Raw genomic sequence first — 27,164 nt, forward strand, 5'->3', positions numbered from 1 at the left:
GAAAAAATATCGATAGTTGTGAACACTGCTAAATTATAGACACGTCATAAAATAAAGAGTGGTGCTAAATGTGTCATCTCGCTGACTATTTACTTCCGTATCTTTGTTTTATAATTACTTTCAGCGTTTCGACTACTACTACGACTACTACTCACAGTTTTTTAAAATTTTATCTTTTGTTTTTCATATACCCCTCACACAGTAATACAGTATATTACTTGGAATCATTCCTCAAGTTTTCTTGCACACGTTTCTGTCTTTTGATTTTAGTCTGCAGATGACACATTCAGTATCACAACAGTTATCGTTCACACCCATATTCGTAACGACTTCCATACTCATACCCATGCTCATGTTTATGTTCATGTCCATGTTCATAGACATGTTCATTTTTGTATCCAGTGTAAATGTTCATGTTATTGTTTCTGCTCATATCAACAGCCATGTACATAAACGAATTAGGAAATAATCTAAGCAGCCGTCTTAGTTTGTTTGCAGATGATGCGGCCGTATATCTTCTAGTAAAGTCATCAGAAGATAAAAAAATTGCAAAACGGCTTAGAAACGATATCTATATGGTGCTAAAATTGGCATTTGACTCTAAATAATGAAAAATGTGAGGTTATCCACAGGAATGCTAAGAGGAATCCGTTCAACTTCGGTTACACGATAAATCAATCAAACCTAAATGTCGTAAATTCAACCATATACTTAGGAATTACAATTACAAACAACTTAAATTGGAAAGAACAAATAGAGAATGTTGTGTGGAAAGCCAATAAACGCTGCGTTTTACTGGCACAACACTTAGAAGATGCAACAGATCTATTAAAAAGACTACCCACACAACACTTGCCCATACTATTTTGGAGTACTGCTGCGCGGTGTGGGATCTTTACCAGAAAGGGTTAACGGAGTACATCGAGAAAGTTCAAAGAAGGCCAGCACGTTTTGTATTATATAGAAATATGGGAGATAATGTCACAGAATGATACAGGATTTGGGGCGCACGTCATTAAAACAAAGGCGTTTATCGTTGCGGCGTAATCTTCTCACAAAATTCTTATCACCAACTTGCTCCTCCGAATGTGAAAACAACATTGCTGCGGCCGACCTACTAGGGAGAAACGATCATCCTTATAAAATAAGAGAAATCAGAGCTCGGACGGAAAGATATAGGTGTTCGTTTCTTCCGCGCGTTTTTCCAGTATGGTATAACGAGGATTATTGTGAAAGTAGTCTCTGGACTGAAGACCACCACCACAACAACAACAACAGCAGATGACACCTGAAGATTTGGGTTTAAAGGCACGAAACCGGTTGTGGTACAGTAAAAAAGGACCAAAATACAGCTGAAGCGATTATTAATACCCAAGACTGTCATTTACTGTCGGTAATAAACTTCATTAATACGATTTGCTTGAATTGTTGTCTAGCGATCCGAGGAAGCAGGTTTCCTAGGCACCCTATGAGTGGACAGGACACAATAATTAGAGTTTACCTTCCTGTCGACATCTAGGGCACAAGCTCGGATTACGAAAGAATGGGGCAATGAAATCGACCGTGACCTTTTCAAAGGAACCAGCCCGGCATTTAGGGAAATCGAGGCAAACCTGAATTTGCATGAAACTTCCTGGTAGATTAAAACTGTGTGCTGGACCGAGGCTCAAACTCGGGACCTTTGCCTTTCGCGGGCAAGTCCTCTGCCATATGAGCTACCCAAACACGACTCACGCCCCGTCCTCACAGCTTTAATACCACCGGGACCTACCTCGTCTCCTACCTTCGAAACTTCACAAAAGCTCACCTGCGAACCTTGCAGAACTATCACTCCAGGACGCGTTATGCTTGGGTAACTCAGTTGGTAGAGCACTTGCTCCCGAAAGGAAAAGGTCCCGAGTTCGAGTCTCGGTCCCGCACACAGTTTTAATCTGCCAGGAAATTTCATATCAGCGCACACTCCGCTGCAGAGTGAAAATTTCATTATAGAAACAATCCCAGGCTGTGGCTAAGCCATGTCTCCTCAATATCCTTTCTTTCAGGAGTGCTAGTTCTGCAAGGTTCGCAGGAGAGCTTCTGTAAAGTTTGGAAGGTAGGAGACGAGGTACTGGCAGAAGTAAAGCTATGGGGACGGGGCGTGAGTCGTGCTTGGATAGCTCAGTTGGTAGAGCACTTGCCTGCGAAAAGCAAAGGTCCCGAGTTCGAGTCTCGGTCCCGCACACAGTTTTAATGTGCCAGGAAATTTCATATCAGCGCACACTCCGCTGCAGAGTGAAAATCTCATTCTGAATTTGCATGTCGGGACGGGGATTTGAGCCGTTGTCCTCCCCAGTCAAAGTGGAGTTACGGGGCCGAGGCCGCCGTTTCACGGAGAATCGACAAGGGAGCAGCGGCCAGCACTTGCACGTCAGCGGCGGACTGAGTTAAGACTATCCGCCGCCTTACGAAACGGTGGGGGCGCTACAGGGTACATCACGCAAGCAGCAGCGTCAGACAGCGAACAGACGGATGATCTGCGTTCCGAGAACGCCAGCCGCCTTCACGCGGACGGATCGGCCGCTCCTGTCGGGTTCACGCGGCCCACGTTTGACGTCCGCGCGCGTGGTGGAAACGGCGCACGGCCTCGGGCGGGCCAGCGATACGGCCGCTTTTATCAATACGCTTCTGGGAAGGCATTACGGCGCGTCGATAGAGCTGTCTGGCTTCGTTTCAAAATGAACTCCCCGAATAGGGCGGGCTAAAACGGCGCCGCTGCCGCTGTTATTCCGTTCCGTGCTCGGCGTCTTCCTGGTAACCCGCCTTGTGACGTGTCGGGTTCGATCGATGCTATTTGCGAGCCGGAAAATTGCCAACAGGTTGGCTGCCCTGTCCGCGAACAGCACGACGGCAGTCAGCTGTGTTAACACGGAAAAGCTACTGCAGTTGTTAGAACTGGTGGCGGGGGTGAGGGGGCGGGGGAGTCACTGGAAGCGAAAAAATTACTCTTCCATCAAATACTCCTCTTTTGCTCCTCCCCCTCGGAACTTTCTACTACTGCCGTCTGTTAACAAAGCTTCATCGGGAATTCGGTGAACCACAACTCGCAAGACCTCCACACGACATTTCAGTTACGATGCGTATAACAATCACAAAAAGGAAGCAATGTAACTCTAAAGTTCCGTCGAAAATAGGTTCATTAGAGACAGAGACGGACACACGTTGGAAAATAAATTGCCGGTGCGGTTTTTAAAGGATCAGTTGAAGTATTTACCTAAGCCACCATTGGGAATGTTGCGACGTAAAGTCAAGTGCCGCCACGCCAGTCGGAAACGACAAAGTAGAGAAGGCTGTGAGAGGAAGTCGGCCGATCGCACGCTGATCGGACCTCTCTTCAGGACGACAACGCGACAGTGTAAAAAGTGGGACTTTGTACGGGCGTTGATGACCGCGCAGTTCAGCACCCACAAACCAAACATCATCATCAGCCATCTTTTATTCATCCGTTCGGAACAAAATTGCTACTTCTTCTTCCGATATCTCTCAGCTGATAACGACACACGCATCTTCAAGGTTGTTCGTTGACTGAATTAAAACATATTTCGCATATATATATATATATATATATATATATATATATATATGCGACTGATCTCACTTCTCTTCTTTGTACACGATCAGTGTTCTCCGTTAGTTACATCTGGTGCGGGACCGACATACTTGGGTAGTAGTCTACCGTTGTACGCACGAGCGTTTTGTGATCATTTCCTTTTGCAGATTTACTGCATTTTCACAGAATGAATTGCAATCTGCTACTTGCTTTACATTCGATTGAACCCATGTGACCATTCCATTTCAAATACCGATAAACTGTTAGCCCAGATATTTGTAAAAAAATGTTCAAGTGTGTGTGAAATCTTATGGGACTTGTCTGCTAAGTCACCAGTCCCTAAGCTTACACACTAATTAACCTAAATTATCGTAAGGACAAACACACACACCTATGCCCGAGGGAGGACTCGAACCTCCGCCCTGACCAGCAGCACAGTCCATGACTGCAGCGCCCCAAACCGCTCGGCTGATCCCGCGCGGCAGATATTTGTACCATTGACTGATTCCAGTCGCAACTCACTGATACTGTAGTTTTCCTAACCCGTTTTGACCAACCACTGGTCTTCTTCAGGCAAATGCTGCAAGTTGTGACCTAATATTGCCGCTGTGTTGTCCATCTTACGAAGTGCACAATGTTACAGCTGTAATTATTTAAAGTATATTGTCGACCTTTCGAAACTTTGAAATCTTATCGTGATATGAGTGGACATTTGGGCAACTTTTGAAACGGTACAGCAGTTTCCGCTCCATAAGCAGCAGGTTTCGCTGCTCGCTCGCACCGGGAAATACAAACGGAGGCAGCCCCGCCGCCAATTTTATTGCACGACGCGGCCGGCCGCGGGTGCAACAGAACTCATGTGGACGGGTGGAAAAGATTGTGTCAGGCTTCATAATACGTATTTATGTGTGTCGCGTATTGTGCATTTCTTGTACGTGAATGTGACTCTGCACATGAACTTTCCTAACCCTGCTGAGACCTTTCCATAAAGCGTGGCCAAATCTTAGTTGGGAAGTAGTTCTGTAGTATAGTAGTGCCAACGTCACTCCTGGGTAGGGGATCAGAGAGACATCACAGGCAGTGTCACAAGATTTGGGGTGGAGAGGTTGGTCACGGTCAAGTGGTTCGACCATCTCCTCGACCGGGGTCCAGGAAGACCTCTGGGTGCCCGCGATATTCTGGGAATGTAACAGAAGACGGTTAAGTGAGCAGACACGCCCTCAGTGCGTCTGTCTCGATGTTCACGCGTGGAAGAGAGGTATTTCAATATTTGCACTAATTCTTTTATTTCCTGGTTCGGATTGTGTAAGGGAATGAATGTTCTCGTTCAGTTCCGGAAATTTGATCCCCTGTGTTAATGTATCTGGTCCCCAGTTTGCCGTTATCCTCCTCACATAGTGGATGTCACATGTAAAATATTGGGAGACTTTGGTGGTATACATTCAGCCAACGCAATTCCGTCTTGCCCGTAGAAATGTGCGTGCAGATTAGTATACAGGGTGTTACAAAAAGGTACGGCCAAACTTTCAGGAAACATTCCTCACACACAAAGAAAGAAAATATGTTATGTGGACATGCGTCCGGAATCGCTTAGTTTCCATGTTAGAGCTCATTTTATTACTTCTCTTCAAATCACATTAATCATGGAATGGAAACGCACAGCAGCAGAACGTACCAGCGTGACTTCAAACACTTTGTTACAGGAAATGTTCAAAATGTCCTCCGTTAGCGAGGATACATGCATCCACCCTCCGTCGCATGGAATCCCTGATGCGCTGATGCAGCCCTGGAGAATGGCGTATTGTATGACAGCCGTCCACAATACGAGCACGAAGAGTCTCTACATTTGGTACCGGGGTTGCGTAGACAAGAGCTTTCAAATGCCCCCATAAATGAAAGTCTAGAGGGTTGAGGTCAGGAGAGCGTGGCGGCCACGGAATTGGTCCCGCCTCTACCAATCCATCGGTCACCGAATCTATTGTTGAGAAGCGTACGAACACTTCGACTGAAATGTGCAGGAGCTCCATCGTGCATGAACCACATGTTGTGTCGTACTGGTAAAGGCACATGTTCTGGCAGCACAGGTAGAGTATCCCGGATGAAATCATGATAACGTGCTCCATTGAGCGTAGGTGGAAGAACATGGGGTCCAATCAAGACATCACCAACAATGCCTGCCCAAACGTTCACAGAAAATCTGTGTTGATGACGTGATTGCACAATTGCGTGCGGATTCTCGTCCTTCTATTGGTCCAACTGGCGGTGAATCGAGGAAGTACAGTACATACTGACGAAACTAAAATGAGCTCTAACATGTAAATTAAGCATTTCTGGACACATGTCCACATAACATCTTTTCTTTATTTGTGTGTGAGGAATGTTTCATGAAAGTTTGGCCGTACCTTTTTGTAACACCCTGTATAATATACACGAGCTATAAGTTGTAAAATTGTAATACCTGTAAACTAGAACAATTGCTGCAATCGCTGTAAAGTCGAGTGATAATGTTTAAAATAAATAGGTAATCAGTTGTCATCAAAAGTCACATAGGAGTCAAGTTAAAGGAATTCATTGAAAATAAAAGATATAGAATGCAGCGACCCACACGTCAGCGTGTGAGCCCTCCAGCCCCTTGCCTGGTATCGTACAGAAAGGACACGCTCTCTAGGTAGCGCTCTCAAGCTCCTCTCCCCAGTTATCCGTTGCGCAATTTTCATTCAGGGCTTGAAGACATCAACTTTCATCTGGCATCTCTAGGCAAGGTGGTTTGACGGTAATCTTTCACTTTCTTTAGATAGTAGTCGTTAAGTTTATCGTCTCCAAAAAGCCTGAGGATACTAGTATTGTCTGCCACGTCTTTAATATTTAACATGAATAGACTTTCACCGGACTGGTCTAAATTTTACTTCTGTAATTTCAATGTGTGTGGGATGTTGATAGAATCACCGGGGAGAGCTGAAAAGTGTGCCTGACCGGGAACTCCTGCTGCTTGCTACGCAGGCGCTCTTAGCCTTAGCCTTATCCCAAGCATGTTCCTCAGCTGACTCACGTTCTCAACTTACTCCACACACTACGAAAGTAGTGCTGCCTGCCCATTAATCATAATGCTCGCCGCAAGGCCTATTCCTGCATGAGCTCGAGCGTTTGTGTGCATCCGCACAGAAATGATCCTTGTCTTGTGATCGCCGTAATTATACGTGTGTGGCGTCTGTTGTTTCGGACATGAGCAGGGAGCACTACTTTCGTGGTGTGTGGAGTTAGTTGAGAATGTGAGTCTGTTGAGGGGCGTACTTGGGATAAGTCCGCGCAGCCGCCCTAATTCCTGCGTCCTCGGTGGCATAGGGGTTAGAGCGCCTAGTAGGCAGGAGATCCCGGGTTCGAATCCCGGTCGGGCACGCATTTTTCAACTCTCGTCGTTGATTCAATCAACGTCCCACACAGAGCTGATCTTTTTAATTCATTGAAATTTAATTCTTCACGTCTGTAACGATCCACGAAGCCCTCTATTCTTTTGGACATGTCCGAAAGACCAGAGGAGGAGGAGGAGGAGGAAATTAGTGTTTAACGTCCCGTCGACAACGAGGTCATTAGAGAGGGAGCGCAAGCTCGGGTGAGGGAAGGATGGGGAAGGATATCGGCCGTGCCCTTTCAAAGGAACCATCCCGGCATTTGCCTGAAGCGATTTAGGGAAATCACGGAAAACCTAAATCAGGATGGCCGGAGACGGGATTGAACCGTCGTCCTCCCGAATGTGACCGAAAGAACAGACACCACACAGATATAGTTATTTTTATTTCTGTCGATGACTGCAAACCGCGCGGGATTAGCCGAGCTCCTTCAGGCGCTGCAGTCATGGACTGTGCGACTGGTGCCGGCCGAAGTGGCCGTGCGGTTCTAGGCGCTACAGTCAGGAACCGCGAGACCGCTACGGTCGCAGGTTCGAAACCTGCCTCGGGGATGGATGTGTGTGATGTCCTTACGTTAGGTAGGTTTAACTAGTTCTAAGTTCTAGGGGACTAATGACCTCAGAAGTTGAGTCCCATAGCGCTCAGAGCCATTTTTTTTTTTTTTTTTTTTTTTGTGCGAATGGTCCTGGCGGTGGTTCGAGTCCTCCCTCGGGCATGGGGGTGTGTGTGTTTGCCCTTAGGATAATTTAGGTTAATTAGTGTGTAAGCTTAGGGACTGATGACCTTAGCAGTTAAGTCCCATAAGATTTTACACACATTTGAACATTTTTGATGACTGCAACCAAGGGGGCAGAGGTAGAATTTTATTCGCTCTCCGTGAATAACTCCACGTGTTGTAGTTGTACTGAAGATTACGAGTGTGTTGCAGTTAGATACAATTATTTCCTAGAAACGATTAAGCATCATAACATTCTGTCCTTCTTGTTGCTGAGATGGGTGCAAAAACATCCGTAATGAGCAAAGCACAAATGTCGACAATTTTCGCCGCCCCCTGGCTCGTTGCAGAAGCTCTTAACGTAACCGTCGGCTGCTGCGCAACATCCTCCTCGTTCGCCTCCCTCCCTCCCTCTCTTTTTTGCCATTCTCCCGGCTTTCATACCTGTTACATAAGTTGCTGTGTTGCATAATGAGCTGTGGGGCTTCCTGCTATCAACCGGTTAAAAACAGCAGTTCGTGCGGCTTTGCGTAAAATGTATTCCTGTACGCAGAAGCCTCAAGGGTCGCGAGAATAGCAGGGTATGACGAAACCAAGGCTGAAGCCAACGGTCCGAATGCGGCTCCGAAAGCCGATAATGGTTGAAGTCCTTCGCAATTATGCCGGATGGCTTGCAGGGATAATTCTCTCTTCGACTGTCAGATGTCCCAGCTGTTTCTTTTTTTTTTTTTCCACGCTCAGTGAAGACGCTCTATCCCCAATCTTGTAAAAAATGAATTTGTCGCTCCCCATAAGAGCGCCGGTCTTACTTCTTCATGAATTACAGACCAATATTGTCAACATCAGTATGCTGCTGAATTCTTGCGCATATTCTGAGTTCTATATAAAAAATTTCCTGGAGACAGAAAAGCATCTGTCTACAGATCAACACAGATTCAGCAAGCATCGCTCAGGCGAAACTCAACTTACTCTTTTCTCGTGCGATATCATGCGAACCACGGATGAAGGGCAAACGGCACATTCCACATTCCTAGATTTTCGGAACGCGTTTGACGCAGCGCTTCACTGCAGACTGGCAACGAAGATCGGAGCGTATGGAATAGGCTCACACATATGTGAAAGGCTCCAAGACTTCTTACGTAACGGAACCCAGTACGTTGTTGTGGATGCCGACAGTTCATCAGAGATTAAATGCTTCATTTGTGTGGCCATATTGTCCATAGTTGCTTTACAGTTCCTGAGAGTTACAAGTACAAGAAAAAATGGAAATTTGTGGTAAGAGCTTATGGAACCAAACTGCTGAGGTCATCGGTCCCTAAGCTTACACACTACTTAATCTAACTTACTTGCGCTAAGGACAACACACACACCCATGCCCGAGGGAGGACTCGAACCTCAGACGGGGGAAGCCCGCGGACCGTGACAAGGCGGCTTTGACCGCGCGGCTGAAGTACGTGAAAACGGGTGTTTTTCTCACCAGACGCGTTTCGCTTTCATTGAGGCAAAGCGTCATCAGTGGTCTGTAATTGGTTGGCTGGTTCGAGGTAGAGGACCAAACAGCGAGGTCATCGGTCCCAGGTCTGTAATTAAAGATACTTACCAGTGATTTGTTTTTAAGATCGAAAAACAGTTCCTTAACTATTTGTTCATCGTAAATAAAAACCAACAGTTCCTGCGAGTATTTTCGTTCCGCCGTTACAAGTACAAGAAAATGCGTGTTTTTCTCACCAGATGCGTTTCGCTGTATTGAGGTAAAGCCTTTTCAGGGGTCTGTAATTTAAGATGCTTGCAATTTCATTTGTTTTTAAGATCGAAAAACACTTCGTTAACAAATTGTTGGTTTTTACTTATCGTGAACGAATTGTTAACGAACTGTTTGTGGGTCTCAAAACAAATCAAATTATAAATATCTTTAATTTCAGACCACTGATGATGCTTTACCTCAATAAAGCGAAACGCGTCTGGTGAGAAAAGCGGAGAGAGATCCTCAGTTTTTTGGCGCTCGGAAATGGCACATAGACATATGGGATTCGAAGGAAAACTAATATGCTTCCTCGCTACTATGTACTGAAGGAAGATGCCGTGCAGGTGACGTAGGTGGCGTTCTGCCATCTCATTGGTCAACGTTCAAACAGACGTACAGAATATCTGACATTCTAGATATTTTAATAAACATTTTTGGAACAGTGACCAAAAATTTTTAAAATTTTTCTTTTTAAAATTCAGTCTTGATCACACCACGTATGTTACAAGAACATAGGTGACCGGTTTTGGTCATATCACATGACCATCATCAGGCCTGTAATTTAATTTAGAAAGTAATAGAAACCTTACTAGATTGACAATAAAATATGACAAAATGGTTATAAGGATAAAATACAATAAGACGTGTTAGACCCATGGCATCCTTCGACGATGGTAGGTGGAGCACTCTTCTCAGCTGATGTGATCGAGATATACGCCCATTATAGAAAAAAAATGTTAAAAAGTGTGTGAAATATTATGGGACTTCACTGCTAAGGTCATCAGTCCCTAAGCTTACACACTAATTAACCTAAATTATCCTAAGGACAAACACACACACCCATGCCCGAGGGAGGACTCGAACCTCCGCCGGGATCAGCCGCACAGTCCATGACTGCAGCGCCTAAGACCGCTCGGCTAATCCCGCGCGGACCCATTATAGAGATAAACGTTCAGTGCTTCTCAATGAACAGTTGGATTTTCGTGAAAAACATTTTTATGATCTCTTTGAGGAAATTCTATGAACACGTATGTACTCTTTTGTTCAGAAAATCATAGGACCCAGTTGTATCCATGGCAGAAATGTACCTTAGAACAGTACGTAAATATTAATATCACAATTCTAAAGTTGCAACAAGAAATATTACGAAATATGACTCCATTTTTAAATAAACCAGTTTTATGACACTTAAAAAAATCTATGTAATATTATACCACGCTGCAGCTGATCATTCCATCATTACAAATATCTTCAGTGCCAAATACAGTTAATAAAAGACAGACAGACTGAATCTGGCATAGATGTATACTTGCAGTCGAGTCACAGCTCACATATCGATATGATGCCGCAATGCCAAAGACCTCCACAACATCGTTGACTTTGAAACCATTGTGGTAGTACCACCTTAGCCCAAAGAGGGCACACTGAGTATACATCGTCTGTACAGTTATTTTAAAGCTTTTAATTGATATTTTATACAACATTTACGTAATTCCATGGTTGTAAAGAGATATTTATAGATAAGTATTTTTATGTTATTATTGTACTTTTTTTTTTTTTGACGATTATGTGAACCCATTTTATGCTGATTGGTTGACATGAGGTGGGACTGATGACCTAAGATGTTAAGTCCCATAGTGCTCAGAGCCATTTGACATGAGGTGGAGGGAGAAGAGGTAAGCGGAGCATCTTCGTATTTAAGCGTATACCCGTCACTTGCTGGCACCAGTTGACAACGCACGTCCTCTTATTACTCAACTAACCAGCGAAAGCACCGACAAAAATGGGCTGGTAAGTACTACCTCATTCTCCTTACAGTCCCGATTTGGCACCTAGTGATTTCCATTTGTTTGGTGCACTGAAGGAGGCACTACGTGGGAAGAGGTTAGGTTAGGTTAGTGTTGTTTAACGTCCCGTCGACAACGAGGTCATTAGAGACGGAGCGCAAGCTCGGGTTAGGGAAGGATTGGGAAGGAAATCGGCCGTGCCCTTTGAAAGGAACCATCCCGGCATTTGCCTGAAACGATTTAGGGAAATCACGGAAAACCTAAATCAGGATGGCTGGAGACGGGATTGAACCGTCGTCCTCCCGAATGCGAGTCCAGTGTGCTAACCACTGCGCCCCCTCGCTCGGTACGTGGGAAGAGGTTCCAGGACAACGAGGACGTAGAAAAAGTTTGTGGGAAATTGGTTCAAACATAAAGATATAGAGTTCTTTGCAGCCGGAATGAAAAAGATTGCAGCCTGTTGGAACAGGTACATACACTACTGGCCATTAAAATTGCTACAACAAGAAGAAATGCACATGATAAACGGGTATTCATTGGACAAATATATTATACTAGAACTGACGTGTGATTAAATTTTCACGTGATTTGGATGCATAGATCCTGAGAAATCAGTACTCAGAACAGCCACCTCTGGCCGTCTGGCCGTAATAACGGCCTTGATGCGCCTGGGCATTGAGTCAAACAGAGATTGGATGGCGTGTACAGGTACAGCTGCCCATGCAGCTTCAACACGATACCATCGTTCATCAAGAGCAGTGACTGGCGTATTGTGACGAGCCAGTTGCTCGGCCACCATTGACCAGACGTTTTCAATTGGTGAGAGATCTGGAGAATGTGCTGGCCGGGGCAGCAGTCGAACATTTTCTGTATCCAGAAAGGCCCATACAGGACCTGCAACATGCGGTCGTGCATTATCCTGCTAAAATGTAGGGTTTCGCAGGGATCGAATGAAGGGTACAGCCGCGTGTCGTAACAGATCTGAAACGTAACGTCCACTATTCAAAGTGCCGTCAATGCGAACAAGAGGTCACCGAGACGTGTAACCAATGGCACCCCATACCATCACGCCGGGTATGGCGATGACGGATACACGCTTCCAATGTGCGTTCACCGCGATGTCGCCAAACGCGGATGCGACCATCATGATGCTGTAAACAGAACATCGATTCATCCGAAACACTGGCGTTTTGCCATTCGTGCACCCAGGTTCGTCGTTGAGAACACCATCGCAGGCGCTCCTGTCTGTGATGCAGCGTCAAGGGTTACCCCAGCCATGGTCTCCGAGCTGATAGTCCATGCTGTTGCAAACGTCGTCGAACTGTTCGTGCAGATGGTTGTTGTCTTACAAACGTCCCCATCTGTTGACTCAGGGATCGAGACGTGGCTGCACGATCCGTTACAGCCATGCGGATAAGATGCCTGTCATCTCGACTGCTAGTGATACGAGGCCGTTGGGATCCAGCACGGCGTTCCGTATTACCCTCCTGAACTCACCGATTCCATATTCTGCTAACAGTCATTGGATCTCGACCAACGCGAGCAGCAATGTCACGATACGATAAACCGCAATCGCGATAGGCTACAATCCGACCTTTATCAAAGTCGAAAACGTGATAGTATGCATTTCTCCTACTTACACGAGGCATCACAACGTTTCACCAGGCAACGCGAGTCAACTGCTGTTTGTGTATGAGAAATCGGTTGGAAACTTTCCTCATGTCAGCAAGTTGTAGGTGTCGCCACCGGCGCCAACCTTGTGTGAATGCTATGAAAAGCTAATCATTTGCATATTACAGCATGTTGTTCCTGTCGGTTAACTTTTGCGTCTGTGGCACGTCATCTTCGTGGTGTAGCATTTTTAATGGCCAGTAGTGTAAATGTTCCAGGAAACTGTGTTGCAAGGTAGAAAAATTATTGTTTTGTAAAAATAAACCTTTTTTTCTCCAGTCCAATTTGTCACTTTAATTACTGAATGACCCTCGTACATTTCAATATCTAAAAGTTCCGTTTAACGTAACCTAGTAATAATATATCTAACACATAAGTAGGGTCGACTTCCAAGAACGTAACAACACCAATGTACGTGTGTTGCGGCGCCTGACCAATCATAGCGTTTGTGTTCGTTTACATCGAGTTCATTCTCTTGACGACGTATAGCGGTATGTCTCCGCCGGAAGCGTAGCACCGCAGGGCCGCCGAATTGGCCGGCATCGCGGACGCGGTCTAACGGGACCGCAGCCGGGGCTGGGAGACACCGCCGCGCCTCGCCGCGCAAAAAGAGCCGCTCGGGCCACCCGGCCCCCAGCGGGCGAACGCTGTTGCGCGGTCCACGCGCCCGATCACCAAGCTGTGGTCTCGCACCCTTGCGTCAGAGCGCGCTATCTGCTGACGTCACTGGACCCATCGTACACGAGGTGGATACAAAAAAGCAACACGTTATCGTGTGAAACGCGGTGTAGGAAGACCGTCGGCGTCCAAAACCAGCTTCCAATCATCTCGGAATCGATATAGGTCCTGAAACTTTCCCGACAGATTAAAACTGTGTACCGGACCGAGACTCGAACTCGTGACCTTTGCCCTTCGCGGGCAAGTCCTCTACCATGTGAGCTACCCAAGCACGACTAACGCCTCATCCTCACAGCTTTACTTCCGCCAGTACCTCGTCTCCTACTGGTAGAGCACTTGCCCGTGAAAGGCAAAAGTCCCGAGTTCGAGTCTCGGTCCGGCACACAGTTTTAATCTGTCAGGAAAGTTTCATAACAGCGCACACTCCGCTGCAGAGTGGAAAACTCATTCTGGATACAGGTCCTGTATGGTTTTTACGGCAGTTACCGAGCGTAGAAGTATGAAACCGGAATTTCCCTACGGATGGTGCTAGCCGTCAGTGCAGGGCCCGTGAGACCGCGTCTGCAGCGCCATCTGCTTCCTGTAACGGCTGACAACTAATGTCAACACACAGTAAGCCAAGTCCCATACATCGTTATCTGTTTCAAGTCAGTAAACATTTCGAGTTTCGTGACTAGGAAATACGATTTGCGGACAGCATTGGTTTTCTGTTACCATTTGACGACAACTGCTGCAGAATCGCATCGAATACTTGTCGAAGCTTTCGGCGAAAGTGCTCTTGGGAAAACGTGTTTCGAATGGTTCAAAAAATTCAAAAGTTGTGATTCTGACGCGAGAAACGATGAGCGCGGGAAACCACCGAAAAAGTTCGAAGACAACGAATTGCAGGCCTTATTGGATGAAGGTGATAAACTCAACAGGAACTCGCGGAACAATTGAATGTGACGCACAAAGCCGTTTCTCTTCAGTCTTTTTCCAAAGCTGTTTCACAGAGGAAGACTGCACTGTAGTTCCTTTTCTAGGTTTTCGCACAGATGGTAAAATGGTAGATATCGAAATAGATGACAGAGGGATAGGAAAACAACTAAAATCGCTCAAAAGAGGAAAGGTTACTGGACCTGACGGGATACCAGTTCGATTTTGCACACAGTGCGCGAAGGAACTTGCCCCCCTTCTTGCAGCGGTCTACCGTAGGTCTCTAGAAGAGCGTAGCGTTCCAAAAGATTGGAAAAGGGCACAGGTCATCCTCGTTTTCAAGAAGGGACGTCGAAAAGATGTGCGGAACTATAGACCTATATCTCTAACGTCGATCAGTTGATGAATTTTGGAACACGTATTATGTTCGAGTATAATGACTTTTCTGGAGACTAGAAATCTACTTTGTAGGAATCAGCATGAGTTTCGAAATAGACGATCGTGTGAAGCCCAGCTCGCGTTATTCGTCCACGAGACTCAGAGGGCCATAGACACGGGTTCCCAAGTAGATATCGTGCTTCTTGATTTCCGCAAGGCGTTTGATACAGTTCCCCACAGTCGTTTAATGGACAAAGTAATAGCATATGGACTATCAGACCAATTATGTGATTGGAATGAAGAGTTCCTAGATAACAGAACGCGGCATGTCATTCTCAATGGAGAGAAGTCTTCCGAAGTAAGAGTGATTCCGGGTGTGCCGCAGTGGAGTGTAATAGGACCGTTGCTATTCACAATATACACAAATGACCTTATGGATAACCAGGAAGTTCACTGAGGCTTTATGCGGATGATGCTGTAGTATATCGAGAGGTTGTAACAATGGAAAATTGTACTGAAATGCAGGAGGATCTGCAACGAATTGACACATGGCGCAGGGACAGGCAACTGAATCTCAATGTAGACAAGTGTAATGTGCTGGGAATACATAAAAAGAAAGATCATTTATCATTTAGCTACAAAATAGCAGGTCAGCAACTGGAAGCAGTTAATTCCATAAATTACTGGGAGTACGCATTAGGAGTGATTTAAAATGGAATGATCATATAAAGTTGATCGTCGGTAAAGCAGATGCCTGACTGAGATTCATTGGAAGAATCCTAAGGAAATGCAATCCGAAAACAAAGGAAGTAGGTTACAGTACACTTGTTCGCCCACTGCTTGAATATTACTCAGCAGTGTGGGATCAGAACCAATAGGGTTGATAGAAGAGATAGAGAAGATCCAACGTAGAGCAGCACGCTTCGTTACAGGATCATTTAGTAATCGCGAAAGCGTTACGGAGATGAAAGATAAACTCTAATGGAAGACTCTGCAAGAGAGACGCTCAGTAGCTCGGCATGGGCTTTTGTTGAAGTTCCGAGAACATACCTTCACCGAGGAGTCAAGCAGTATATTGCTCCCTCCCACGTATTTCTCGCGAAGAGACCATGAGGACAAAATCAGGGAGATTAGAGCCCACACAGAGGCATACCGACAATCTTTCTTTCCACGAACAATACGACGCTGGAATAGAAGGGAGAGCCGATAGAGGTACTCAAGGTACCCTCCGCCACACACCGTCAGATGGCTTGTGGAGTATGGATGTAGATGTAGATGAAAGCTATAGGAAAAGCGCAGAAAGAGGGAAAACGGGTTCCGCATGAACTGAACGAAATACAGCAAGCAAATCGAAAGACCACTTGTGAAATGCTGCTCGTCAGATACAAAAGAAAGTCGTTTCTCAATCGAATAGCGACAGGTGATAAAAATGGATATATGTTGAGAAACCTAAGCGTCGTAAATCATGGGCGAATCCAGGAAAACCATCAACATCCACTGCAAACCCAAATTGCTTTGGAAAGACGACAATGCGCTGAGGGGGTAGATTCAGAAGGGTGTCGTCCATTATAAGCTACTAAAACCTGGTGAAACCGTTAACACTGATCGCTACCAACAACAAATGATCGATTTAAATCGAACATTACGTGAAAAAGAAGCTAACACAAAGACATATTGGTCCATGATAGGCCGGCCGGTGTGACCGAGCGCTTGTGGGCACTTCAGTCTGGAACCGTGCGACCGCTACGGTCGCAGGTTCGAATCCTGCCTCGGGCATGGATGTGTGTGATATCCTCAGGTTAGTTAGGTTTAAGTAGTTCTAAGTTCTAGGGGACTGATGACCTCAGATATTAAGTCCCATAGTGCTCAGACCCATTTGAACCATTTGCTCCATGATAATGCCCCATCACACACAACAAAACTGGTCAAGGAAACGATCGAGGCCTTCAGTTCGGAGATATTAGGGCATGTGGCTTATTCTCCACATTTCGCTCTGTCCGATTATCATCCATTTGCATCACAGGGACACGCTGTCGCTGAACAACGCTTCAGTTCGTATGAAAATGTCCGAAAATGGCTACTTGGAGACCAGTTGCAGCCATTCATGGACTTCATCTTCCCAAACAACGAAGGAATTGTTATGAATGACAGTGCGCCATGTCACCTGGCCACAGTAGTTCGCTATTGGTTTGAAGAACGTTGTGGACAGTTCGAGCGAATGGCTTGGCCACTCGCATTGCCCGACATGAATCCCATCGAACATTTATGGGACATAATCGAAAGGTCAGTTGGTGGACAAATCATGCACTGGCAGGACTTTCACAATTATGGACGGCTATGGAGGCAGCATGGCTGAGGATTTCGGCAGGGGACTTGCAACGAATTGCTGACTTCGTGCCACGTCGAATTTCTGTAGTACGCCGGGCAAAAGGAGCTCCGACACGAAATTAGGAGGTACCCCATGACTTTTGTCACCTTAGTCTGTATTAGGCTCGTAGTTATTAGCCATTTATGTCTGACGGTGTTTTGTCACAACAAAGAAGTTCCACCGACGAGCGAATAGACGTTCGCACGTCAAATTTGAAAGTAAAGTAAAATGTAGACTACATCTTATTGTGTATACAGCAAGCTAGCTAGCTTCTTTCTTGGTGAGCTCGTTTAGGTGTGAGGTGCTTGGCAGCAGTCGTCTTCACCCGTTGAAACAACACCGACTCAAAGGAAGGCCTCGGCGCTTGTTCGTGACGTCACGTCAGCTAGGCACGGCGAACACCAGGTCTGTTGCAGGCAGAAACGCCTGGGCGTGCTTATCACTATAAATCTCTTATTTTTGGACAAAATGTTTGGTATTGTTTTGGATTCTGCAGTTTTATTTAGATGAAAGATTTTCTTACTATCGTAAAGCTACAAATGATCATAGTTCTGTATTACTGAATCCCGTCGAAACAAACGTAGATCAATATGAGAAGATGCTTTGCCCCATTGCAAGCTTCGGAAATTTTACATTCAAGTAACTATATTTACTTGATCCATTTTGTTATCGAAACTTACCCCAACCCCCTTACAATGAACTCGTTTGTTTTATTCATTTATTTATTTATTTTCGTTTGACATCGTCACTGGAAATTAAAACTAATTTACATGTGTAAATGTCCAACTGTTGCCAGTCAATAGATTACAGTCGTTTTCAACGAAAGGATTTCTAAACAGGAAACAAAATAGCTTCATACATCGAAAATACTGCTGAGCTTAAACTTTTTTAAACATGCACATTAGAAAAGATATATTTTACTCTCTTGTAAGTGAAAGGAGAAACTTTATAAGATAAAAAAATTTTATTTGATAAAACAAGTATCCCTCTTTAGCCTCTTCTTCTGTCCCCCACCTCATCCCCCCAACGTGTACAATCGCAAGATATTTCATTAACATTCAGTGCTCCTCACCCCACAGTCAACCAACATACCTAAAGAAGAGCACCAATATGTTCACAGTTTCTTATAAAAGCAACCCAGTACAAACGTAACTTGCTCAGATTTACAAATAAGGTTGCTGGTGGAGCATGAAGTTGTTTTTGTATGTCAATCCTTAAAACAGGTGGAAATTTAAGTTCAGGAGTACACTATTTGTTAAGAAGTGTAATGAATTGCACAATTAATTGATTGCAGAAATCTCTCAGAACAATGTCTGTTGGTCAACTACCGCCAGTAGTTACACTTTTTCCTGTGTCAGAGAGGGAGACACCACCATTATGAGTATGCCTGCAACAGACCTGGCGTTGGCCGTGCCTAGCTGACGTGGCGTCACGAACAAGCGCCGAGGCCTTCCTTTGAGTCGGTGTTGGTTGAAAGCGCTCGTGAGCGAACGTTTCGACTTCTGCCGACAGCACTCTGTTTTTATGTACGCGCGCTTTCACGCATGGGCGTAGACTTGCCCTTGTGCGCAAAACGGAAAATGTAAATCGGTAGCAATTATTGTTCGGAGCAGAAGCAGGAATAATATGGGCAAGTTGAGTGTCAGAGGGCGTCGTTCAGCTATGTGGGGCGGGTCGCGCTGTCACAGCACAGCCAGTAGCTGGTATCGACAACAGTTCGAGCTCGGGACGCGGGGAGATTTATGCGCCACCGCTACCTGGAACCTCTATTAGGGCGCTGGCAGCCATTCGCTCTAAACGTTCGGATTTATTGCCTCGCAGCGCTTCTTGCCAACGCCCGTCCTCCCGTAAAAGTTACAGCGGCGCGCTTCCAGGAAGGGCCCACCGTGCAGAAAGAGAAACAGGCGCGGAGGTGAATACGCTGGTGGGCAGAGAATAAAACACGCTGTCAGAGGGAGAGGGGTAGAGAGAGAGAGATAGAGAGAGAGAGAGAGAGAGAGAGAGAGAGAGAGAGGGCAGTAAATTTAAAATGACAGCCGCCCATTCGGACTGCGTTCCCCCCTCGGGCGCAGCTGGCGGTCCCTCTCTCTGTGGAGGGTAGGGCAAAGCGCACAGGCCAGAAATACAGAGGGCTGATGTAACTGGTTGCCCTCTGGCGTGGTGCGCCACTCGCCCCTCACCTGAGTCACCCCCTGCGAACGGTTCTCTGCCGAGCGAAGGGGTGCCACAGATTTCTGGTTGAAGCGGGAAGGAATATCCTTCATAGCGCCGATAAAACGTCCCTCTCGCTATACAGGTTTTTGGGAAATTCCCGTTACCCTCTTCCAGCACTTGCAGAGGGGAGTGAGTACATAATTTTTTGAATAGGACACCATGCCTGGAAACGTCCTCCAGCGATGCTACAGAGCACCGTCGGCGTCTGTAATGTTGCCATCATTAAATCTTCTGTACATTCAGTGAAATTTACTGCACATGATCTGATGACGGTAACGTAGTTTTTCGAAACTGTCATCACAATAGCTGTAATATAGCCTTCTTGGCTGTTTGAGGTTGTAATTCTGTTTTTACATAAACCTACGCCCCCTAGCTTCATAATGTCAAGCATATAGTATTGTTTTTTTTATACAGGGAGAACTCAGGAAGGGATTTAAAATACACTGAACCGCCGTATAGGCATGCGTATTCAAATACAGATATATGTAAACAGGCAGAATGCGGCGCTGCGGTCGACAACGCCTATGTAAGACAACAAGTGTCTGGCGCAGTTGTCAGATCGGTTACTGCTGCTACAAAGGCAGATTATCATATTTAAGTAAGTTTGAACGTGGTGTTATAGTCGGCGCACGAGCGATGGGACACATCATCTACGAGGTAGCGATGAAGTGGGGATTTTAACGTACGACCATTTCACGAGTGTACCGTGAATAGCAGCAATCCGGTGAAACACCAAATCTCGGAGATCGCTGTGGCTGGAAAGGGATCTGCAAGGACGGGACGAACGACGACTGAAGAGAATCGTTCAACGTGACAGAAGTGCAACCCTTCAGCAAATTGCTACAGATTTCAATGCTGTGCCATCAACAAGTGTCAGCATGCGAACCATTTAACGAAATATCATCAATATGGGGTTTCGGAGCCGAAGGCCCACTCATGTCCCCTTGATGACTACACAACACTTCTGCACAACACTCCTGGGCCCTTCAACACCGACATTGGGCTGTTCATGACCGGAAGCACGTTGTCTGGTCGGACGAGTCTCGTTTCAAATTGTATCGAGCGGATTGATCTGTACGTGTATGGAGACAACCACATGATTCCATGGACCCTGCAAATCAGCAGGGGACTGTTCAAGATCGTGGAGGTTCTCTAATGCTGTGGGGCGTGTGCAGTTGGAATGATACGGGAACCCTGATACGACTAGATACGACGAGTCATAGGTGACAAATATGTAAGCATCCTGTCTGATCACCTACATCCATTCATGTCCATTGTGCGTTCCGACGGACTTGGGCATTTCCAGCAGGAAAGTGCGATTCCCCAGACGTCCAGAATCGCTACAGAGTGGCTCCAGGAATGCTCTTCTGAGCTTAAACACTCCCGTTGGCCACGAAAATCCCCAAAAATGAACATTATTGAGCACATCTGTGATGCCTTGCAACGTGCTGTTCAGAAGACATCTCCACCCCCTAGTACTCAGAAGGATTCATGGTGTCAGTTCCCTACAGTACTACTTCAAATATTGGTCGTCCATGCCTACGTCGTGTTGCAGCACTTCTTCGCGCTCGTCGACACGATATTAGGCAGGTGAAGCAGTTTCTTAGGCTCACCTGTGTAAGTACAGCGATTCGAAAGAGAGGTGGCCAATGCTCATGGAAAATCATGGAAAGTAGGAGAGCCAAGACAGCTGCTAGGCGTAGAACAGACTGTCTAGCATTCACAGACAACATGGCAACAATTCCCAGCGATCTTAAGCTATTCCAGATTTGAACGAAATTATTATTAAGACAAATGCGACAACAGACTGCAATAAAAATACTGAATTTGCCAAAGACATCACCAACGCAAAAATGCAGAACACTAAGAACGGCACGGTCGAACTGCGACAGTTCATGAGCAGAATCAAAATAGCGCCGAATGAATTCCAAAGTGGTAATAATACTGTAATTGGTACTAAACAATTTGGAAGCGTACGTAAGTGGATCATTGGAAACTGTAACGAAAGTATGTGCGTTGAGTACAGACGTCATGAGATAGAAACCGCCTTTGAACTAACAAAAATTATATATCCTGGAACTGCAAAACTAGACGTTGGACAACAGTGATTAGAAAACCCCACTGTCCTGTTTAACAGATGTTCTGCGCACGGAATCTGACACAACGAGCGGCGCTGGAAATGTTAGGAGGCTCGCCATGAACTACTCTTTAGTTTAGAGTTAGAATTACGGATATTTCACAAGACTGCCGAGGAGGGACAAGCTTCACAAAAAACGTCAAAAGTTCATCGTGCACCGAGCGCTGAGGAACAGATGCAAATTCGGACGCGAGTTATGGGGACCTCCAAAGTTTTATCTACTCCGTGCAGAACAGTGGCCCTTCTCGAATAACGCAGCAAACGATATGGCGTATGGCGCTAGAACTTTTGCCGTTTTTGCACAGGGCAATCAACAAACAGTGTTTCAGCGAAGTAGCTGCCCTGTCCTCCCCACTTTATCTCGCCTTCCTGGTCGTTGGCGAACACCGGGTGAATCGAGAAACTTAACCTCTAGATGTTAGATTATAGATTCAAATGCCTTTTTCTTGCTGCAGTTTACTTTTTATTTATGTTCCACCAGGTGCGTTTCGCCTTTTACTTTAGGGGACATTGCAGCAGCACGGAAAAAGCGTTTGAATGTAGAAAACGAATATTTATTTACTTGCCGCGGATAATAGCCAAGCAAACGAACTTGGGCAGCTTTCACGAAAAAATAGTCGTTACAGTGTTCGCGCTACGCAAAGCAGGCATCTCAGTGCCTCCGCATCGACTGAGCCGGTGTGGAATGGAAATGTTGCCGAAGGCCACCAGTATTGGCTGACTCGCGACTTTTCATGCGTTCGTCTGCAGAGAAGGTGGGAAGTTACAGTACCAGTGCAACAAGCACGTTTGCTCTCACGCGTCCTGACGGCAGATGAAACTGACATCTAATGTTCGTCATTGCGTAACGTGTTCCGAGTCAAGAACATTTAAACTTCACTGATAACAGCAACTCCCCAAGAAAATTCTCGTTACCTTAATATCGGTAGTTCTGATGGTTCTAGTAGCAGAAGTATTTATTTATTTATTTGTAAAATAGTGTAAGCAACATTCCAGCCGCCTTGCCTCTAATTTTAGCACATTTGTGGAATAATTTTGAGAACAGCTTGAACGCTAACATCGATTAACATTATAGCACTGTACTTGGCTTTTTAAAAGTTTTCGAATGCCGTTATAAAGAAATATATCGTGACGTCACGAAAAGGTACTACTATTCATTATATACAATGCTGGAAAAAAATAGTATGTCCTTTTAGAAGTTTCCAGTTCAGTCCACGTTTATTGTTGCAAGAGTGCGTATGGAGAACATGAAATGATTAGAACAGTTCTCGGGTATCCGATCGGGTAGCGTCGTAATTTCTCCACAATATTTCGGCAGACGCACACGCTGCCATCTTCAGGTGGTTCCTGACGAATGCTGTGCTGTTGCTCTCGGCGCCCTATATGTACTAGCCGTTACCCTTTCCACCGTTCCTCTCCTGGTGTCTTTGGTGCGGCCGGCGCGGCGGCTACTGGAGGTGGTGGGGGAAGCGGCACCTGGGTCTGAATTGGGGTCTTCAGTCTCCCTGCTGCCGCCGTCGGGGGGCGGTCCTCGATTTCTGGGACCGCATATTTCTCTCCAGGCTGAGTGCAGAGTTCCAAACCTGACTAAGTTGAAGGGCCGCTGTCTTTATTAATTAGATCGTCCTGTAGTCGGATTTCGATGGGCTCTTTAGTAACGCAGCCCCAGAAGTAGGAGGATTGACATTTACTTCTGGAACTGCGTTACTAAAGAGGCCATCGAAATCCGACTACAGGACGATCAAATTAATAAAGACAGTGGTGCCTTTCGCCAACTCTCTACGCTGGCCTACAACTCTATAACTCGTTGTCTGTGCCAAAATATTGTCTTCATAGCCAGCGGTTCATATGAGCAGAGATGAAACTCAGAGAGAGCCAATTACGGGCTGTATTGTGGGTAATCAAACACTTCCAATTGAAAAAGGTAGTGGAGAATTTAATTGCCCCTGCTGGATGCGACTGAGAATTGTCTTGAAAAAGAAAGCGCATGACAGTTGTGTGATGTGGGCTGCATAGCTTCACGAGCCGGCCTGTGTGGTCGAGCGGTTCTAGGCGCTTCAGTCTGGAACAGCGCGACCGCTACGGTCGCAGGTTCGAATCCTGCCTCGGGCATGGATGTGTGTGACGTCCTTAGGTAAGTTAGGTTTAAGTAGTGCTAAGTTTAGGGGACTGATGACCTCAGATGTTAAGTCCCATAGTGCTCAGAGCCATTTGAACCATTTTTGATCCATAGCTTCACGCGAAATTTCTATCCAGGCCCTCATACTTGGCGGCAGACACTACTTTCTAGGCATCTTTATGTGCTCACTGTGCGCATGGAACTGAAAAGCGCGAAGTGATACGAACGACGGGCGTGCTAGAGACACTGTCCAACACATCTGTGCAAACCTTCATTGGATTGTCACAGTGGTTTCTATTTCGCGACCGATCGGACCTTACTTTTCTAATATGCTTCGTATTTCTCTCCAACGTATTTTCTGTGGGCGAGACTTTAACTTTCGTAGCATTAATCTCTCGGTCGTCCGGTTGAGGTAGCCAACTGGGAGTGACTCGTTGCTCCAGCCCACTTGTGTGACGTCACTGTCCGTTTCGAAATTTTTTTGTTAATTAACATTTTGTTTGTGGTTCTATAGTTAAATATGCAAAACGTACATTGAGATTTGACGTTTCACCGGATTGCTGCTATTCGCGGCACACTTGTGAAATGGTCGTACGGTAAAATCCCCACTTCATCGCTACCTCGGAGATGCGTCCCATCGCTCCTGCGCCGACTGTAACACCACTTTCAAACTCACTTATATCTTGATAAACTGTCCTTGTAGCAACGGTAACCGATCTGACAACTGCGCCAGACACTTGTTGTCTTATATAGGCGTTGCCGACCGCACCGCCGTATTCTGTCGATTCATATACCTCTGTATTTGGATACGCAAACCTATACCAGTTTCTTTGGCGGTTCAGTGTAGTTTCTTGATGTCTTATGTGCCACAAACCAGTGGTGTCTGTTCTGTCGGAGACGTCTGACAGAACAGACACCACATGCCTATCTATACTAATGTGCTGAGGGTTACAAGTATGCCGGTCGGAGTGCCCGACGGTTCTAGGCGCTACAGTCTGGAACAGCGCGACCGCTACGGTCGTAGGTTCGAATCCTGCCTCAGGCATGGATGTGTGTGATGTCCTTAGGTTAGTTAGGTTTAAGTAATTCTAAGTTCTAGGGGATTGATGACCTCAGAAGTTAAGTTCCATAGTGCTCAGAGCCATTTAAACCATTTTTTGCTACAGGTATGTCCGTAGTCCGACGAATTCCTTTTGGTCACTCTAGTAGTCGGATAGCACGAAACCTAAGTACACACTTCGATAAACGGATGGCACGCAGTCTGACAGTTATTTCTATGATCAATAGAATGCCTTCCAGATGGTTGCTCCTCCATCAGCTCTCACGCGTTGCGAAGGCGTACTGAGCACTTCGGTAATGGCAGTTATTAAAACAACTGCTAGTAACAACTGAGCCATTATTACAGTAACTGGTACTGCTCGGTAGCCGGCTACTTCCATCGTCGGTTAAGCTAGTTTTTGCCGGCTGTAGGGTAGAGTTTGTGTGTCGGCGCGCGGCAGACGACCGTGTTCCAGGGGAGGGTCGCCAGCGCTCCAGCTGCAGCTGCAGGTGCGGCCGCCGCCGCCGCCGCCGGCCAGCTGCCTGGAGCTCTCAGTCGCCCGCCGCCACGGCCGGCCGCCGGCTTCCGCGAAGCGGCCAGGGAAAGCAAGTTCCAGGCAGCGCCGGCGCGGCCCTCGCCGCTTCGAGGGAAAGCCGAGCCGCGGCAGCAGCGCTGGACACACACACACACACACACACACACACACACACACACACAGGCACGGGGCCGGCCGCAGCCTACTTAACTCTCTGCCAGACCACACGGCTATTCTCGGTACCCTCGCCACAGGCACAGCCCCACCAGTAGGTGTCTCGAAACAAGTTTCCGCTCGGTTGAGAAACTTAATTCCGGGAACACCTGCTAGCGAAGACGACCTTTCCCGTTTACGCTTGCAGGGGCCACTGGTATGCAAAAAAAAAGAGTAGTTTTATTTGTCGCATTAACGCTAGAATCTGGAAACATCACCCAAGAAAATACACTACTGGGCATTAAAATTGCTACACCAAGAAGAAATGCAGATGATAAACGGGTATTCATTGGACAAATATATTATACTAGAACTGACATGTGATTACATTTTCACGTAATTTGGGTGCACAGATCCTGAGGATTCAGTACCCAAAACAACCACCTCTGGCCGTAATAACGGCCTTGATGCGCCTGGGCATTGAGTCAAACAGAGCTTGGATATCGTGTACAGGTACAGCTGCCCATGCAGCTTCAACACGATACCACAGTTCATCAAGAGTAGTGGTTGGCGTATTGTGACGAGCCAGTACCTCGGCCACTATTGACCAGGCGTTTTCAGTTGGTGAGTGATCTGGAGAATGTGCTGGCCAGGGCAGCAGTCGAACATTTTCTGTATCCAGAAAGGCCCGTACAGGACCTGCAACATGCGGTCGTGCATTATCCTGCTGAAATGTAGGGTTTTGTAGGGATCGAATGAAGGGTAGAGCCACGGGTCGTAACACATCTGCAATGTAACGTCCACTGTTCAAAGCGCCATCAATGCGAACAAGAGGTGACCGAGATGTGTAACTAATGGCACCCCATACCATCACGCCGCGCGATACGCCAGTATGGCGATGACGAATACACGCTTCCAATGTGCGTTCACCGCGATGACGTCAAACACGGATGCGACCATCATGATGCTGTAAACAGAACCTGGATCCATCCAAAAAAATGACGTTTTGCCATTCGTGCACCCAGGTTCGTCGTTGAGTACACCATCGCAGGCGCTCCTGTCTGTAATGCAGAGTCAAGGGTAACCGCAGCCATGGTCTCTGAGCCGATAATCCACACTGCTACAAACGTCGTCGAACTGTTCGTGCAGATGGTTGTTGTCTTGCAAACGTCCCCATCTGTCGAATCAGGGATCGAGACGTGGTTGCACGAGCCGTTACAGCCATGCGGATAAGATGCCTGTCATCTCGACTGCTAGTGATACGAGGCCGTTGGGATCCAGCACGGCGTTCCGTACTACCCTCCTGATCCCACCGATTCCATTTTCTGCTAAGAGTCATTGGATCTCGACCAACGCGAGCAGCAATGTCGCGATACGGTAAACCGCAATCGCGATAGGCTACAATCCGACCTTTATCAAAGTCGGAAACGTGATGGTGCGCATTTCTCCTCCTTACACGAGGCAGCACAACAACGTTTCACCAGGCAACGCCGGGCAACTGCTGTTTGTGTATGAGAAATCGGTTGGAAACTTTCCTCATGTGAGCACGTTATAGGTGTCGCCACCGGCGCCAACCTTGTGTGAATGCTCTGAAAAACTAATCATTTGAATATCACAGCATCTTCCTCCCGTCGGTTAAATTTCGCGTCTGTAGCACGTCATCTTCGTGGTGTAGCAATTTTAATGACCAGTAGTGTATTACGATCGTCGTTCCGAAA

General features: G+C 46.4%; 1 non-coding gene across 1 annotated transcript; it reads left to right on the forward strand.

Moving 5' to 3' along the window:
• Window positions 1-2,144: 2,144 nt before the first annotated feature.
• Window positions 2,145-2,221, forward strand: Trnar-gcg. Its single transcript has one exon. It is a non-coding gene; the product is annotated as a tRNA-Arg (tRNA).
• The last annotated feature ends 24,943 nt before the right edge of the window (window positions 2,222-27,164 follow it).

The sequence above is a fragment of the Schistocerca piceifrons genome, chromosome 6 (assembly GCF_021461385.2).
Source record: "Schistocerca piceifrons isolate TAMUIC-IGC-003096 chromosome 6, iqSchPice1.1, whole genome shotgun sequence".
NCBI lineage: Eukaryota > Metazoa > Arthropoda > Insecta > Orthoptera > Acrididae > Schistocerca > Schistocerca piceifrons.